This window comes from Lethenteron reissneri, chromosome 10, assembly GCF_015708825.2.
Source record: "Lethenteron reissneri isolate LAM-NWPU_2019-01 chromosome 10, ASM1570882v1, whole genome shotgun sequence".
NCBI classification, from domain to species: domain Eukaryota; kingdom Metazoa; phylum Chordata; class Hyperoartia; order Petromyzontiformes; family Petromyzontidae; genus Lethenteron; species Lethenteron reissneri.
The window spans coordinates 11,813,928-11,828,539 of NC_083788.1; the positions used below are offsets into that span (position 1 = coordinate 11,813,928).

A 14,612-nucleotide genomic window follows, 5' to 3' on the forward strand; every position below is an offset into this window, starting at 1 on the left:
AATAAAATAATAAAAATAAAAATAAAACATAATAAAATAATATAATAATGTAACAAAAGAATAAAATAATATTTTTTTATAATTTATTAATATTTTTTATATATATAATTATGTTTTATTTTTTATTATTTTATTACTTCCTTTCTACGTGACTTTACCGAAAGAACCAACAAGATAGTTACGAATTGGCACGTTTTGTTGACGTGAAGAACCCTGACTAATTGGCTGTGTCGGGTGGTGGTGGTTTTTACGACACATTTATATTTACGCGATCTAACCCCCCCCCCCCCCCCCAAAAAAAAACTATATTATGGATAAATAATTAGAGTTTTGCCAGTTGTTTTGTTTTGCCTTACGAGTTTATTGTGTTTGATATTTCTTCAAATAGGAATTAGTACCCAATATATGAGCGAAATTTATTTCTGCATGTAAATTATTAATATTATTTTTCAGTCCATCAGCCGGTTTATTTTGCAGACCAATATTATTAAGCGCCCTTCGTTTAGGCACGAAACGTCTGGATCGCCTTCGAGCCTCTGGATATCATCAGCAATCAGGCTTGTGTGTGAGTACTGCAAAATCTTGGGATTATTCAAGTCAACAGGTGAAATGTCGACTTACATTGCAAGGCGGATTTCCCCTCTCTGCTCTCCGTCTCAGAATCCGAATCCGAATCTTTCATTTTTTTAGACTGGAGAAATCCGATACGCTACGAAATCTCTTTTTTTTTTGTTTACAGATGTCCAGCCTGGAGCGTGAACTCTTACTCGCGCAGTCCACTCTCCCATCTCGGCTTGACGCGGTCACGTCTCGGCTTGGTTCCAACCTAAGTGTTGCCAAATCTCGAAGCATTCCTCCGCTGGCAAAAGGTGCACTCTCTGCAAAGACGGCAATCCGTGCGTGCACCTCGTAAACTCACATTTATAATCATCTTTAGGGCATGTGTGCGTGTGTGGGCAGTGGTTAAATGGCCAGTATACGGCGGTATACCGTGACGGCAACGTCCAACAACGCCAAACAGTCATCGCCAGCCTCCTATTCCTTATCCGCAGAGGGGAAACGGCAGTCAACATCACACATTCTCATTCAGTTCTCTCCTTTCACTCCACTGGACTGGCTCCCCATCACCAGCAGAGCCACTGCACCTCTACTTTGGGTCGTCCACCCTTTCTCTCTCTCTCTCTCCGCTCTTGTCCACCTGCAATACAGCTCCTGTCACCCTGCACCACAGCTCCTGTCACCCTGCACCACAGCTCCTGTCACCCTGCACTACAGCTGCTGTCACCCTGCACTACAGCTCCTGTCACCCTGCACCACAGCTGCTGTCACCCTGCACTACAGCTCCTGTCACCCTGTACCACAGCTCCTGTCACCCTGCACTACAGCTCCTGTCACCCTGCACTACAGCTCCTGTCACCCTGCACTACAGCCCCTGTCACCCTGCACCACAGCTCCTATCACCCTGCACCACAGCTCCTGTCACCCTGCACTACAGCTCCTGTCACCCTGCACTACAGCCCCTGTCACCCTGCACTACAGCTGCTGTCACCCTGCACTACAGCTCCTGTCACCCTGCACTACAGCCCCTGTCACCCTGCACCACAGCTCCTGTCACCCTGCACCACAGCTCCTGTCACCCTGCACTACAGCTCCTGTAGTGCAGGGTGACAGGAACTCTAAGCAGCAACAGCGCGACCCACAGCCCCCTGCTCCTCTTCTCTCACCGAAGAGCAGGAGGCCGTGGTCACTGGCGCCCGCATCCTTTCTCCGCGGAAGCTCCCGCGCCGTCTGAAAAGAAGCCATAAACCTACTTCACATTCGCGGCAGCATTCACATTTAAGAGACAATTTAATGCCCCCCCACCTCACCCCACATCCACACGTCAGTGAAATATTGCATTATTATTATTGTAATAACATGGACTGAAAGGACGAATAGGCTCCATATCCGGCACTTCAACATTTAAAATTGGACCACTCCGTATTTGTGTGTGTGTGTGTGTACATTGTGTGTATCCATGCGTGTGCGCGTCTGTGTTTTGGTGTTACCACGCCTTGTGGTTGCCTGCAATCGCCTTCCTGGCATTTAACTTTTTTTTATTAAACCAGGTGTCCCGGTTGAAAAAAAAAGAAAAACTTCTCGAAAAACATGATGTAGGGCTGATGCTTTGCCACTGGCAAATTCCCAAGTGAACATGCTAACAGGTTCTTTGGAATGTGCCTGGTTTTGCGGTAAAGCTCAGTCACTTAGTGCGACGCGTGAACGACATTTCTCAACGCAGTCAATGACAAACTCCACCCATGCCCCTTCAGAATTAAAGAACTACAAGCTAAATAAAAAAAACGTACGGGTTTTATCATAGCAAATTTCAATGATCCATATCTTCTGGGTTTTGGTTTGGGCAAGGCCACGTGGTGGTCGTTTTATGCCAACATCCTTGTCATTAACCCTCCACAACCCAACTGGATTGTCGCGTTCACAGAGATATTACGTACACGTGGCAATGTGTTCATCAATTTAGGCAATAGACGGACAACACAACTGATTAATTACTGGTTTCATCTTTTTCGATACACATCTGAGTAGTGAGTACCACAACCGGCATTGTATACTGCTGCCATTCGGCAGAAGCAGAATCAGAATCTGTATTTATACTGGAGGAATCCGATGAGCTATGAAGCTCTGTTTTCACAGATGCCCAGTGCCTGGGGTGCTTATGTTCAGCAGCCTGCCCACCAAACTGTGGGGCTGACTTCGCCACAGATTATGGGAAATTCAAGCACCTTGTGTTTTGTGTGTGTGTGTATATATATGTATGTTATGTATGTCCAGCGGTGTGTTGCGGTTAGCGCGCTGCGCTAAGAACCCAGCGACCCGAGTTCGATTCCCGCTCACGGCCAACACCAGTGATAATTATCTGAACCGGTCCTGGGCCTCCCCTAGGTCAACTCAGCCTGAAATAAATACCTGCTGCGGTGTGTAAACATCACCACTAGGGAGACAAAGGCAGTCGGGCGTGGCGCTGGCCACCCACCCCCTCGTGTACCGTACCGGCCTTCATAGGTGCTCGCTAACCGCACTTGTCCCAACAGTCTGTTAAGGCTATACGGGGGATCTTTGTCTTTGTCATGCATGTCCATCCTGCATTGCTTTATTTCTGGCTGCTGAATTGCCTTCGGAAAAAGAAGTGCTTGCGTATGGTGCTGGACTGCACGTTTAAAATAGGATCTCGGGTGGCCGGGTGGCTCGGAAAAACTGAAGTCCGTGTCGTGACACTGACCCGGGACCTTTTTTCCAGCCTGCGTTCAAGCCCCTTGTTGACCCCTCGGGTAAAAATTATCTCGTGTCCGAGTGGGTTTGATTGTGTGTGGCTACAAATGTACCTCTGCAAGCCAGCAAACTGCCTTTAATCTCTGAACACACGGATCAACGGTAAAGTCGGTTAATGAGGATCGCAGTCACACGCTGGGAGCTGGCTCCTGACACCGACGTGCAACTGGGGGAATTATCGCAGTCGATGCATCACAAAGGCTGGATACAAAGCGACCTGCTGAACAGTTTGGTAAACAGGACAGACCACAAATTGGTGATGCTTGTCAGTTTAGAGGAATTAACCGCCTGGCTGAGAGGAATGAATAATTAGTTTAGAAAGAATGCACACTTCGGAAGGAGGGGGTTGAGCCGGGAGATGTGTATGCGTAATCAGTAATATTTAAAAACACGCTTGAATGTAATGTACCGTACGAGTAATGGCAGAACTCCACGACTCCAGGAAGTGGCCCCGAAGCTTGCCACAACGTAAGGGACCGTGGTGATTTACAGCCAACGTGAGTTGAGCATGGATAATTAGACCCAAGCCGAAACATAACATGTAAAAAAAGATAACTTTAAAATATGTTTATTTTTAATTTTTAATGATAGAATATAGTATTGTCATCAGTATGACATACGCATACCAAGTTTGCAGTCGATACCATATTGGGAAGTGGGTTAAAATTGAGTTACAAGATTTGATGATACGACAACAGAGTTGAGGATACAACAGAGTGAGTTAAATAAAAGCGTGTAGTAATAAAAAAGTGGATCGTTGTTCACGAGGAGACCTCAAAGTGACTGATGAGCTCTGTGCGTATCGAAGTCAGGGAGGTGGCAATATGTAAACATAGAGCTTCAATTAAAATCTGCAACAAACGATGAGAACCCCCATCACAGGTGAAAAAATAGTGCAGGCCGGAAAAAGCTTCAACAAGACTCACGAAAATGTCCTCTGCGTGCGTGTGTGTGTGAATAAAACGCTCTCAGCATGAAGCAAAGAAGTGCAATATACATACATACAAAACGGTTGGCTACGTACGGTGCGAAAGAAGTTCAACGTACATAGTTCGAGCTGACTGGAGAGATGGGAGGAGACGCACCTGTTGTACCATCGCTGAGAATGAGTGGCTTTAGAGGCACCTGGGTGGAGCGTGCGGAGAGGACGCGGTTGGATGGGCAGCTGAGCGACACATTGGTTACACTCGTACCTGACAGCAAGAAAGAACCCGGGTTCGATTCCTGACTGGGGCACCTTTCTACGCTGATTTTGCATGGTCTCCCTCTGTTTCCTCTGGGCTCTGCGATCTCTTCCTATAGCTATAAATATACTAGTTGTAACTTACTAATAGGGTTTTCCCCTTTTCTCTGGCAACAACACTGGAAAAAAAACCCTATTAGTATATTTTGGTACTGGCAAAGAAGGTCTCATGATGTAGATGCTTACCCCGAGCTCTCATTACTCTGATAGTGCGTTGTCTTTGAACTGTGTGCCTTTTGGTGTCATCAGGTCGAACACCATATGAGACTAGGCTCTAAGAAAAGCTGTCTCTGGTGTGGACCAATCCGTTTCGAGGACAATGCATAAATTATCAGAGTATTGTTTTTTGTTTGCATTTGACTGCAAGTCTTGTGGTTAATGTTAACTTGATTCCTTGCAAAGGTGTCAGTTTTGTTGCCATAGAAAAGGGGAAAGACCCGATTAGTATATTTTGGTAGCGGCAAAGGAGGTCTCATGACGTTGTTACTTTTATTGGCCAAAAACATCCCAGTGCTGAAAGTCACTTCCAAATCATCCAATTTACACACAGCAGCAACATCGTCCCCTACTTCGAAAACTTTGGCAAGACCCTACTGAAAAAAAAACAGCCTTGGGACTAAGAGTGAGGCTTTTCTGGGTTAACAAGCTACAACAACCAAATGGATGTAAAGGTGTGGGGCTGCTGTGAAGAGAGCGAGCATTGGACAGACGGGGTCAGAGGTTAGACATATCTGTGATGAGTCACAAAGCCATCACAAGTTTGTGTAACATGTTTTTAACTCCATGATGCAGTTTTTTTCTGAGTTAGATCGCGTAAATATATAAATGTGCCGTTAAACCCGCCACCACCAAGGTTTGTCACGTAAACAGAACGTCGCCAATTCGTTGCTAGTACAGCACCACCGGTGTATTGGAGAGCAAAGACACAACATTTACAATCTGAGTACGACGTTTCGCCAGTAATTACAACTAGTATCAGGCGACAGCCAGATTTGTGGAGAAATCCTCCCGTTTCGTTCCTTAAATATCGGGGTAGGTGTGATGACGTCACTGCTGAGCACTTCCTGAGTCCATGTGGGTGGGTGGGGTGGATTAACGGCTAATAAACTGCAGCGTGAAGTGTCTCCGTCACTGCGGGGGGGGGGGCAGTGTTTGGCAATTGCTGAGGCTTCAGATTCCGACAGCACCAACAAAAGCCTAGCGAGAAGAAAATCATCTTAGAGTCGGCGTTTGCACTGAAGGGCCATTTTTTTTGGGAGGGCGGTTAGATGGCGGAAAAGCTCAGAGTCACTCGAAAGTCAGGTTGTAGAGGTGAGTTGTTAAGTGTCTCTTGAAGGAGTTGATGGAGGTGATTCTGCGAATGTGCAGAGGGGATGGCGTTCCAGACTGTGGGGGCAGCCACCGAGAAGCGGCGCATAGCCGTGACCGTCCTGGATCTTGATATCGAGAGGAGGTCATCAGTCGCACTGTGAAGCAATCTGCCGTGTGCTGTGCTGCAAGTCGTCACTAGTGAAGAGAGGTAAGGGGTTGGGTTATTAATTACGCGACCTAGCCCAACAAAACCCCCCTTCATCGCGGATATTGGTCGCGAAAGTCTACTCGCGCGTTAAACTCAGGAACACCGCGGGGGGACGGGATTCCCGTGGCGTTTCTCAGTCCGGCGTTATGCTCTGCCAGCGTGCGTGCGTTTCCTTGTAAACGGCAGAATTCCGACAATGCAAATGGTGCCCTGTCAATGACAATGGCGGCCATAATGAGGGGAACGTATCTATGGGCGAAGTCAGTTTTTGTATTAAACTTTTTTGCTTCTCAAAAAACCTCTGTGCGCACAGGTGCGTGCGCGTACGCATGTTTAATGGTATGCACAGCGTTGAATAAAAGACCGGATTTCATTCAAGAAGGCTCTCATGGTAGAAACTGTGGAATTTCCATAATTGCCATTGGGGTTCACACACTTTTTCTCGGCACTGTTCGTTGAACTTCTTTCGCACCGTACATTGCCAACCGTGCTAAGCGGAGGTGCGGGGTTCCCGAAGTATCTCGGCTAACCCCACCTGTTACCTTTGCCCCAGATACCTCTCCTTCTCTGATTGGTTGTTACTTTAACCGTGCTCGTACCCGTGATTCCCTTTCCCGGCCAACAGGTGTCATCCTGTCATTACAATAGTATAAGGCGGTGGTGAGGCCGGTGCTGTTGTATGGGGCCGAGTGCTGGGCCACAAGACAGAGGGAGGACCGAAGCTATGGCAGCCACAGAGATGAGGATGTTGCGGTGGATGTTGGGCTAAACAAGGACGGCGTGAGAAAGGAAGAAGCGAGAGGAAGACTCAAGGTGGTAGACATCACAGGGAAGATGAGAGAGAGAAAAGGCTCTGGTGCGGTTCGGTCATGTAAATAGACAACAGGAAAATGATGTGGGTCAAAAGGTGGCGAGTGATACAGGTGGAAGGAAAGAGTTGAAGAGGAAGGCAGAAGAGGTTGGTGGGGGGGGGTGATGTGGTGCGATCGGTGGCCCGAGGAGCGGAAAGAGAGATGGCGCAGGACAGGGCAGCGTGTGGAGAAGGTTGGCAAGGACAGTGGGACAAACGCGTGGAAGATGAAGACGAATGAACATACTTAAGCGTGCACTATCCTTGTCACATTTCATTCATTGCCTGGCTTCCTCGGGAAACGGGTGAAAACAGTGTTTGTAAACACATTCACTTGCATAATTGTGAGCTGGTGAGAGATTAGGTGTGTGCAATGACGGATGTTGGCACACAAGCTACTCACATTTAACTACTCATAATTCTACACCGTTTTGCCTCGAAACATAAATTACGCTTCAGTGAAAGGGCCTTTTGATTACGGGAAAGGCAGATGACATTAAGTAGGGTTGAATGGGCATTTGGTGTTTTGGAACCAAAGTAGCGGAACGGATTACATAGAGTGGCAGGATATATGACCAGTGCGCACACATTTTATAAATTTAAGACGACATTTAGAAAATATATTGTTTTTGAATATTGTATTCAATGTGCACTCGCTTCCTAAAGAAGAATAAAAAAACATGTTAAATAACGTTTAACTCATGCACCTTCGAGATATCTCCTGCGTGGCAAGTGCAGTATGAATAATACTTGATGATGACAATGACGTTGCATGACCATTCAAGTATTGCAACGCTGCGCTATATATAAATCTCTATATCGATGGCAACGAAGATGGGTCTGGTCTCATCGCGGCACCACTCTCACTTGAATACACGAACCCCGTGGCATTGAGGCAGCTGTTTCACACTCCCCTCTGCTGTCCACTCCGTGATGTTGCGTATTTGGCTGTCTTTGCCCCCCACGCCCCGCCACCGCTCCCCATTGTTCGGGAGAAAGAGAAAATCTCGCCCTGGATGACAACCATGGGCGTGACGGTGAGTCACCCCCACCACCCACCCCAGCCCTATACACGGCAGCTGCGAGACATCCAGGACATTGAACGTCGTCATCGCTTGAACACGCGTTCCAGTCGAGAAGCCGGTGCGTGTGGACTCGTCACGAGACATGTTGCGAGTTCACACTTGCGGCCTTATATATTTCCACACACGCCCACGCCCCGTGTGTATGTGTGTGGTAAAGTTCACGAGCGTGAACCACTCCTCGACTGTTAAGGTCGTGCGCTGTGTTGGGTATTTTTGTTTCTGCCGATCAAACGAATCAACACAATGGCCCACAGCGCTCCTCCCGAGTCATGAATAAGTTCTGGGCGCCGCTTAATTTCTCACTCGATATTTCACAGAACACTGTAAGAGCGGTCAAGCTTAGAGGTAGGGATTAGAGTACAAGTTAAGCCTATCCATAATACAGGAAACCCCCGATGTACGTCCCCTCCCCTTTACGTCGTTTCGCAATTACGTTGTCACTTTATTAATACCACGAACCCGATTTGCGTCGTCTCAACCTCCACACTTACGTCGCTGACAGCGTCGCCGTCCGTCCCGACGTCTCGTTTACCCGTCGCCTCTCAGCCTCCTCCTCCTCCACCCGCAGCCTCCCTCCCTAGCCCCTTTACATCGCTTCCACTTATTACGTCGTTTCGATATGCGTCGTCGCCGCCGCACCTTTCAGGAACGCATCCCCGACGTAAACCGGGGGTATTACCGTAGTGATCCTATATCGTTGTCACCCTATACTCCTATAAAACATATTCTTAGGTGTTTTCGGTAAAGTCACGTGGGTAAAAAATTAAAATTAATAAAAGTAAAATAAAAATCACGACGTTTCGGAGGCAAGACAAGCTTCCGTCTTCAGGTGGAACCGTCACAGCACGCTTGCTGTATCAAGTGAGATAAATTCTTGATACAGCAATCGTGCTGTGACGGTTCCACCTGAAGACGGAAGCTTGTGTTGCCTCCGAAACGTCGTGATTTTTATTTTATTTTACTTTTATTAATTTAAAATTTTTACCTACGTGACTTTACCGAAAAAACCTAAGAATATGAATCCTTGCAGTCACGAAAGCTTCAAATCTAGAATCCTATAAAACACTTTGAACAGATCTGTGAAACGACACCAACGCAATATAACGAGGACAAAAATTAAGGCCGCGAGATGGATGTGGCGTGCCAAAAATTAATTCGTGGAACGGAACAGCGTTCCCCCAAATGCCCCGTGTGTCGTGAAGGACCGGCTCCGATGTGCGGGTCAGTGAGTGTTCACACTTTGAACCTCGTTCCGCGTTTACACAACAACGACACCTGGAGAATCCGCACGTGAATGTCCCGTGGGGCTCTGCGCGTGCCACACCTTGAACATCTTCGCGCTGGAATCAACAGCGACTGCAAATTCTTTCGTTGTTGTTGTTGTTTTAAACTAAACTATGTTTTTTTTTACCAGGTAGAGTCCACTGAGCCATATATCATAGCTCTTTTCTCAGAAGCGACCTGGCTATAATAAATGATAGCCCAACGAAGTGGCTTATCGTGTGGAAATGTATAGCAGCCAAATACTCTATAAACGCGTGTTTGTTGATTCTAAATGTGGAGGGGGGAAAACCTCGGAGGACCCGGAGAAAAATCAACGCGACCACGGGGAGAGAGACGCGCAAACTCCACATATACAGCAGCAGGCATTGTCAGGGATCGGGATTGAACTCACGTCCTCCTGCATACCAGGCGAGGTAGTGAACATCTCCTAGCCACCGTGATGATGCTGAGAGAGAGAGACACACACACAAACTCCAAATATACAGCAGCAGGCGTCAGGGTCAGGCTCGATCCCACGACCTCCTATATACCAGGCGAGGTAGTTAACATCTCCGAGCCACCGTGATGATGCTGAGAGAGAGACACACACAAACTACAAATATACAGCAGGCGTCAGGGTCGGTATCGAACCCACGACCTCTTGTATACCAGGCGAGGTAGTTAACATCTCCGAGCCACCGTGGCATCCCAACGGCAGGGTAAGGGGCCCATCGTGTGACGGACGGATCATCGCGTGACTTGGGGAACAATCGCCAACGGGAACCGCCGCCCGTATAGTAGTCTCAAGTGCTGTTAGCGAGCACCTATGAAGGTAGCAACTCCTGGCGGCACACAGTCCACCAGGCCACCTCCTTTTTCGAAGATACCCGCAGGGCCCGTATGGAGGACAAAAGGAGAAGGAGGAAGAACCATGATCCCTCAGCACCCATCCCAGATGAGACCTATACTTGCAGCTGTTGTGGCAGGACCTGCTTGTCCCGCATAGGCCTCTTCAGCCACCAGCGTGCCTGCAGAAGACGTGGATGTCCTTCCTAGATCTTCGTTCGCGAAGCCAAGCCATGATGATGATGAAGGTAGTGTACCGGTTATCGCGCTGCACTACGAAGCCGGCGACCCGAGGCTGTGTCCTACTCAAGGCCAACAGCCAGTGACGATTATCTGGACCGGTGCTGGGCCTCCCCTAGGTCGACTCAAACTCAAATGAGTACCTTGTGTGGTGTGTAAAAATCATCGCCGTTGGGGAGACAAATGCGGTCGGGCGTGGTGCTGGCCACCCACCCCATCGTGTGCCGTGCCGGCCTTCATAGGTGCTCGCTAATAGCACTTGCCCCAATAGCCTGTAACAGGCTATGCGGGGGATCTTCGTCTTTGTTATATGGTACGAACAGGGTTGTGGTGCACAGTGTATTGTATTTACATCTGGAAGGGCTACAGGAAGAAGCAGATCGAGTGCTCCTCCACGCTGGCGAGACCCGTCTGGGGAGAGGTGGGAATACCCACACTGTACCCCACCACAGCGACCACATGATCGACTGTGCCATTCTCACGAATACTGCCCATCGACTAACTGTGGCATTCTCACGTACACTGCGGGGTAGACACGTGTGTTCATTGGTATACCGCCACCCCCCCCTATATTACTCATCAGCCATGATCTATCCACTGCTGAGTTCTATATAATATTAAAGAAAAAAAATCATTACATACAGATCACCGCCATCGTCAACTCAACTTATAACGCAATTTATTTACCGCGAATGTAGCTTTTTATTTCCCCGTGTTATGTAAAACGAACACTACTTCCCCATTCCCTTTTTAAATCGTCAAACTTCCTGCGGCTACATGACCGGCGGCGAGGCCGAGGCAATGCTATTTCACACCGATGTGCACGTTGCCAAATGTGGCGACACCTCTTGTCATCCTTTGCGAGAGCCGACGTTGAGTCGACTCTATACTGAGAGCCAAAACCCCGGCAGCTTTTGTCATGGGACACATTTCGTAAACAATATATTTTTTTTAAAACACGTCTACCTATCTGCTGCCAGTTGACAGTAGCTATATGGTTACCGTTGTAGTATTTTCCCATCGAATGATAGTATTGAATTTGTCAGCGTACATTTATTCATATTCTTGGTTCTTTCGGTAAAGTCACGTAGAAGGGAAATAATAAAATAAAAAATAAAAAAATTCTCACGACGTTACGATTGCAACACAAGCAATCATTATCTGGTGTGAAACCCAAAGCAAGAAAATTTTAAATTTTATTTACAGAAAGAACCAAAAATATGAATCCCTGCAGTCACGAAAGCTTTAAATCGAAAAATAAATGCATTCATTAACTTGGTGGACATATCTTTCTCGGCGCCTCTGGACAGCGTAGACGTTTCAGAACGTCGTGATTTTTATTTTATTTTTATTAACTTAAATTTTGTAATCTAAATATACAGCAGGAGTCAGGGTCGGGATCGGGATCGAACCCATGACCTCCTGCACACCAGGCGAGAGAGTTAACATCTCGCCACCGTGACGCCCACGTAATTGACCACAGTCTCCGCAAAATGACCGGGCAGTGTTCAATTTTCCATTGTGCGTCATCACCATCATCATCATCATCATCCGGTATCTGCATCGGCCGCCGCTACGGCAGCCATGGATTGTTGCAGTGGATGTGGTTTCTGGCCCGAGAAGCTTCGTTTGAGTTCGTGGGCTGCTCTTTTCGCGTGGAGGGGTTCGTGCGCGCCTCCCTGCAAGCTCCGTTCGGCAGGCGGTGGTCAATTTTACGCGAAAATGAGACGGACGTCGAGGTCCATTACAAAGCTCGCTCGCTGAAATCCCTGAAATGACCTCTCACCGAACGCAGATAACGCCCTGCGATGGGAGAGAGGTTGGAGGGGGGGGGCGTCCCCGTGAATTCAAAAGTTAACTTAATCCGGAGACAAAAGAAACGCGCAGAGGCACGGCTTGCTCTCCTCCAGCAGGTTTCGTTTTTGTTTTACATCGGCATTGCGTGAAGACGACGGTTCCCATCCCCACCCCGCCCCACATCAGATGCTCGACGCGGTTTTGTTAATCTGATTAAATTTGAAATCTTAGAACAGGACAGCCTCCCTTGCGGCAGTCTTGATTGCCAGGCACAGAACAAACAGTCGTGCATTACCGACGCAAACCAGAACAATTCTCTCTTCCACTTGTGCCGACTGGAAGAGAATTGTGGCTCATCAATTGCCAACGACACGGCCCCACCATCGAGCAAAAACCTGGCCTGCGAAAGTGTCTCTCTCTCTCCTCCAAACAAAGATTCTCCCCGTGTAGCCAAAACAGACTGTTGGGGCAAGTGCTGTTAGCGAGCCACCTATGAAGGCCGGCACGGCACACGAGTGTGGATGGCCAGCACCACACAATCACAAAGACAAAGATCCCCCGTGTAGTCAAAACAGACTGTTGGGGCAAGTGCTGTTAGCGAGCCACCTATGAAGGCCGGCACGGCACACGAGTGTGGATGGCCAGCACCGCACAATCACAAAGACAAAGATCCCCCGTGTAGCCTAAACAGACTGTTGGGGTAAGTACTGTTAGCGAGCAACCTGTGAAGGCCGGCACGACACACGAGGGTGGATGGCCAACACCACACAATCACAAAGACAAAGATCCCCCGTTTAGACTTCATAGACTGTGGGGGCAAGTGCTGTTAGCGAGCCACCTATGAAGGCCGGCACGGCACACGCGAGGGTTGGGTGACCAGCACCACAAAACGCACGTACACGTACACACACATGCCGGAAGGGCCAACATTTCAAGAGTATACATACAGGTGAGTGTCTAGTTCTCACTGGCCTGAACCAGTTGGTATTTACGAGACCTAAGGGGGGATGGGTGGGGGGGCGGTCACTGCTTGACTCTTTGAAGCGTGTGCTTGTGAGAGTAAGGGCAGTTGTCATTAAGTCTCAAACATCCCTGGCAGGACAGATTGAACAACGTATGTATGTTAAACTTCTTTCGCGCCGTACGTAGCCAACCGTGCTAAGGGGCCATCCATTTAGTAGGTACGCCAAAAATATGTCAAAACTTGACCCTTCCACCCCCTCCCTGTACGCACGCCGACTTTTTACCCCCCCCACCACCTGCGTACGTACGATTGATGCCCCCCCCCCCGAATTTGATAGAACGGCCGATATTTAATCGATGCAAGAAACAATCAAGGATTAATACTATTCACGTGTTTAAGCAAACAGATAGCAGATAGTCCACCGCCGGACTAACTAACTAATTTGAAGGCCAATGTAGACAAATTATTATCGAGGCTTCACCCCCGCCCCCCCCCCCGTTTCCTATGCGTACGCACATTGTCGGTAGACCCCCCGATACCCAAGCGAACGCATTGGGGTTAACCCCCCCTCCCCCCTCTATGCGAACCTACTCAATGGATGTCCCCTAATCGGAGGTGCGCGAGGGAAGGACAATAAACTAACACACACAAAGGCGTTTCTAAAGTAAATGAGTTCGTCAATTTAGGTGATGATTTAAAAGTGCGCACAGCTCCCGTGGCTTCCTAATATCGGAAGGAAGAGCGTTCCAGACGGCCGCAGGAGCGCAACTGACGGCGCGCGATGCTGTCCGATTCATAGACGCACTTCGTATTTGTTCCGCCATTCCATAGATTATATTTTTTATCACGTGAGCATGCCTCACTTGAATCCAAAACATTAGTCGCCGTCGCACGTACTCTGGGTTCTCTTGCTGTCACGGAATTGCCTTCAACGCGACGGATCACTGCCGTGTTGCTAAAGTCTCCAGGCGATACTACGATGTTATCATTTCTTGTCGTTGGATACGGGCTCCACAATCATCATGTACTAGGCTGGTTTTACGAAATATAGCTAAACCACCGTTATCGCTGCTCATCGATGGGGGGGGGGGGGGGGGTTCTTCTCTAAAATATTTTATTCACTCACCAAAAATAGTTGCCTTAAAGCCCAAACTCGATAATTGAAGTAAATAAAAAATAGTATGGTTTTGTTTTGCGGTGTTAAAGTAGTCAAGTAGTACTTACCGAGATGCCTGCCAGGGTATTCATGACGACATGGTGGTAATTTGACGTTGGAGAGTCGAGCAGAAACCGAAAACCGAATCTAAGTTACTTCTGTGCGTTCATGAGAATGCACTACGCCGTAACGAATCAAAACAAACCAATTAACATTCCATAACAATTATCAGACTTACTCGAAACCATACTTTGACGATTACGCTCTCGGGTGACGCTACCGTTAAACCAGAAAACTAAATTTCGATTTAAAGCTTTCG

The 14,612-nt window shown here is 48.0% G+C and overlaps 1 long non-coding RNA gene across 1 annotated transcript in view; it reads left to right on the plus strand.

Annotated features, from left to right (window-relative positions):
• LOC133340690 (uncharacterized) overlaps positions 1–6,290 on the plus strand; it is a 53,406-nt gene extending 47,116 nt beyond the window's left edge. The window contains exon 3 of the long non-coding RNA XR_009754927.1: positions 5,942–6,290. This is a non-coding gene — a long non-coding RNA (uncharacterized LOC133340690). The remainder of the gene's footprint in view (positions 1–5,941) is intronic.
• Positions 6,291–14,612: the final 8,322 nt, after the last annotated feature.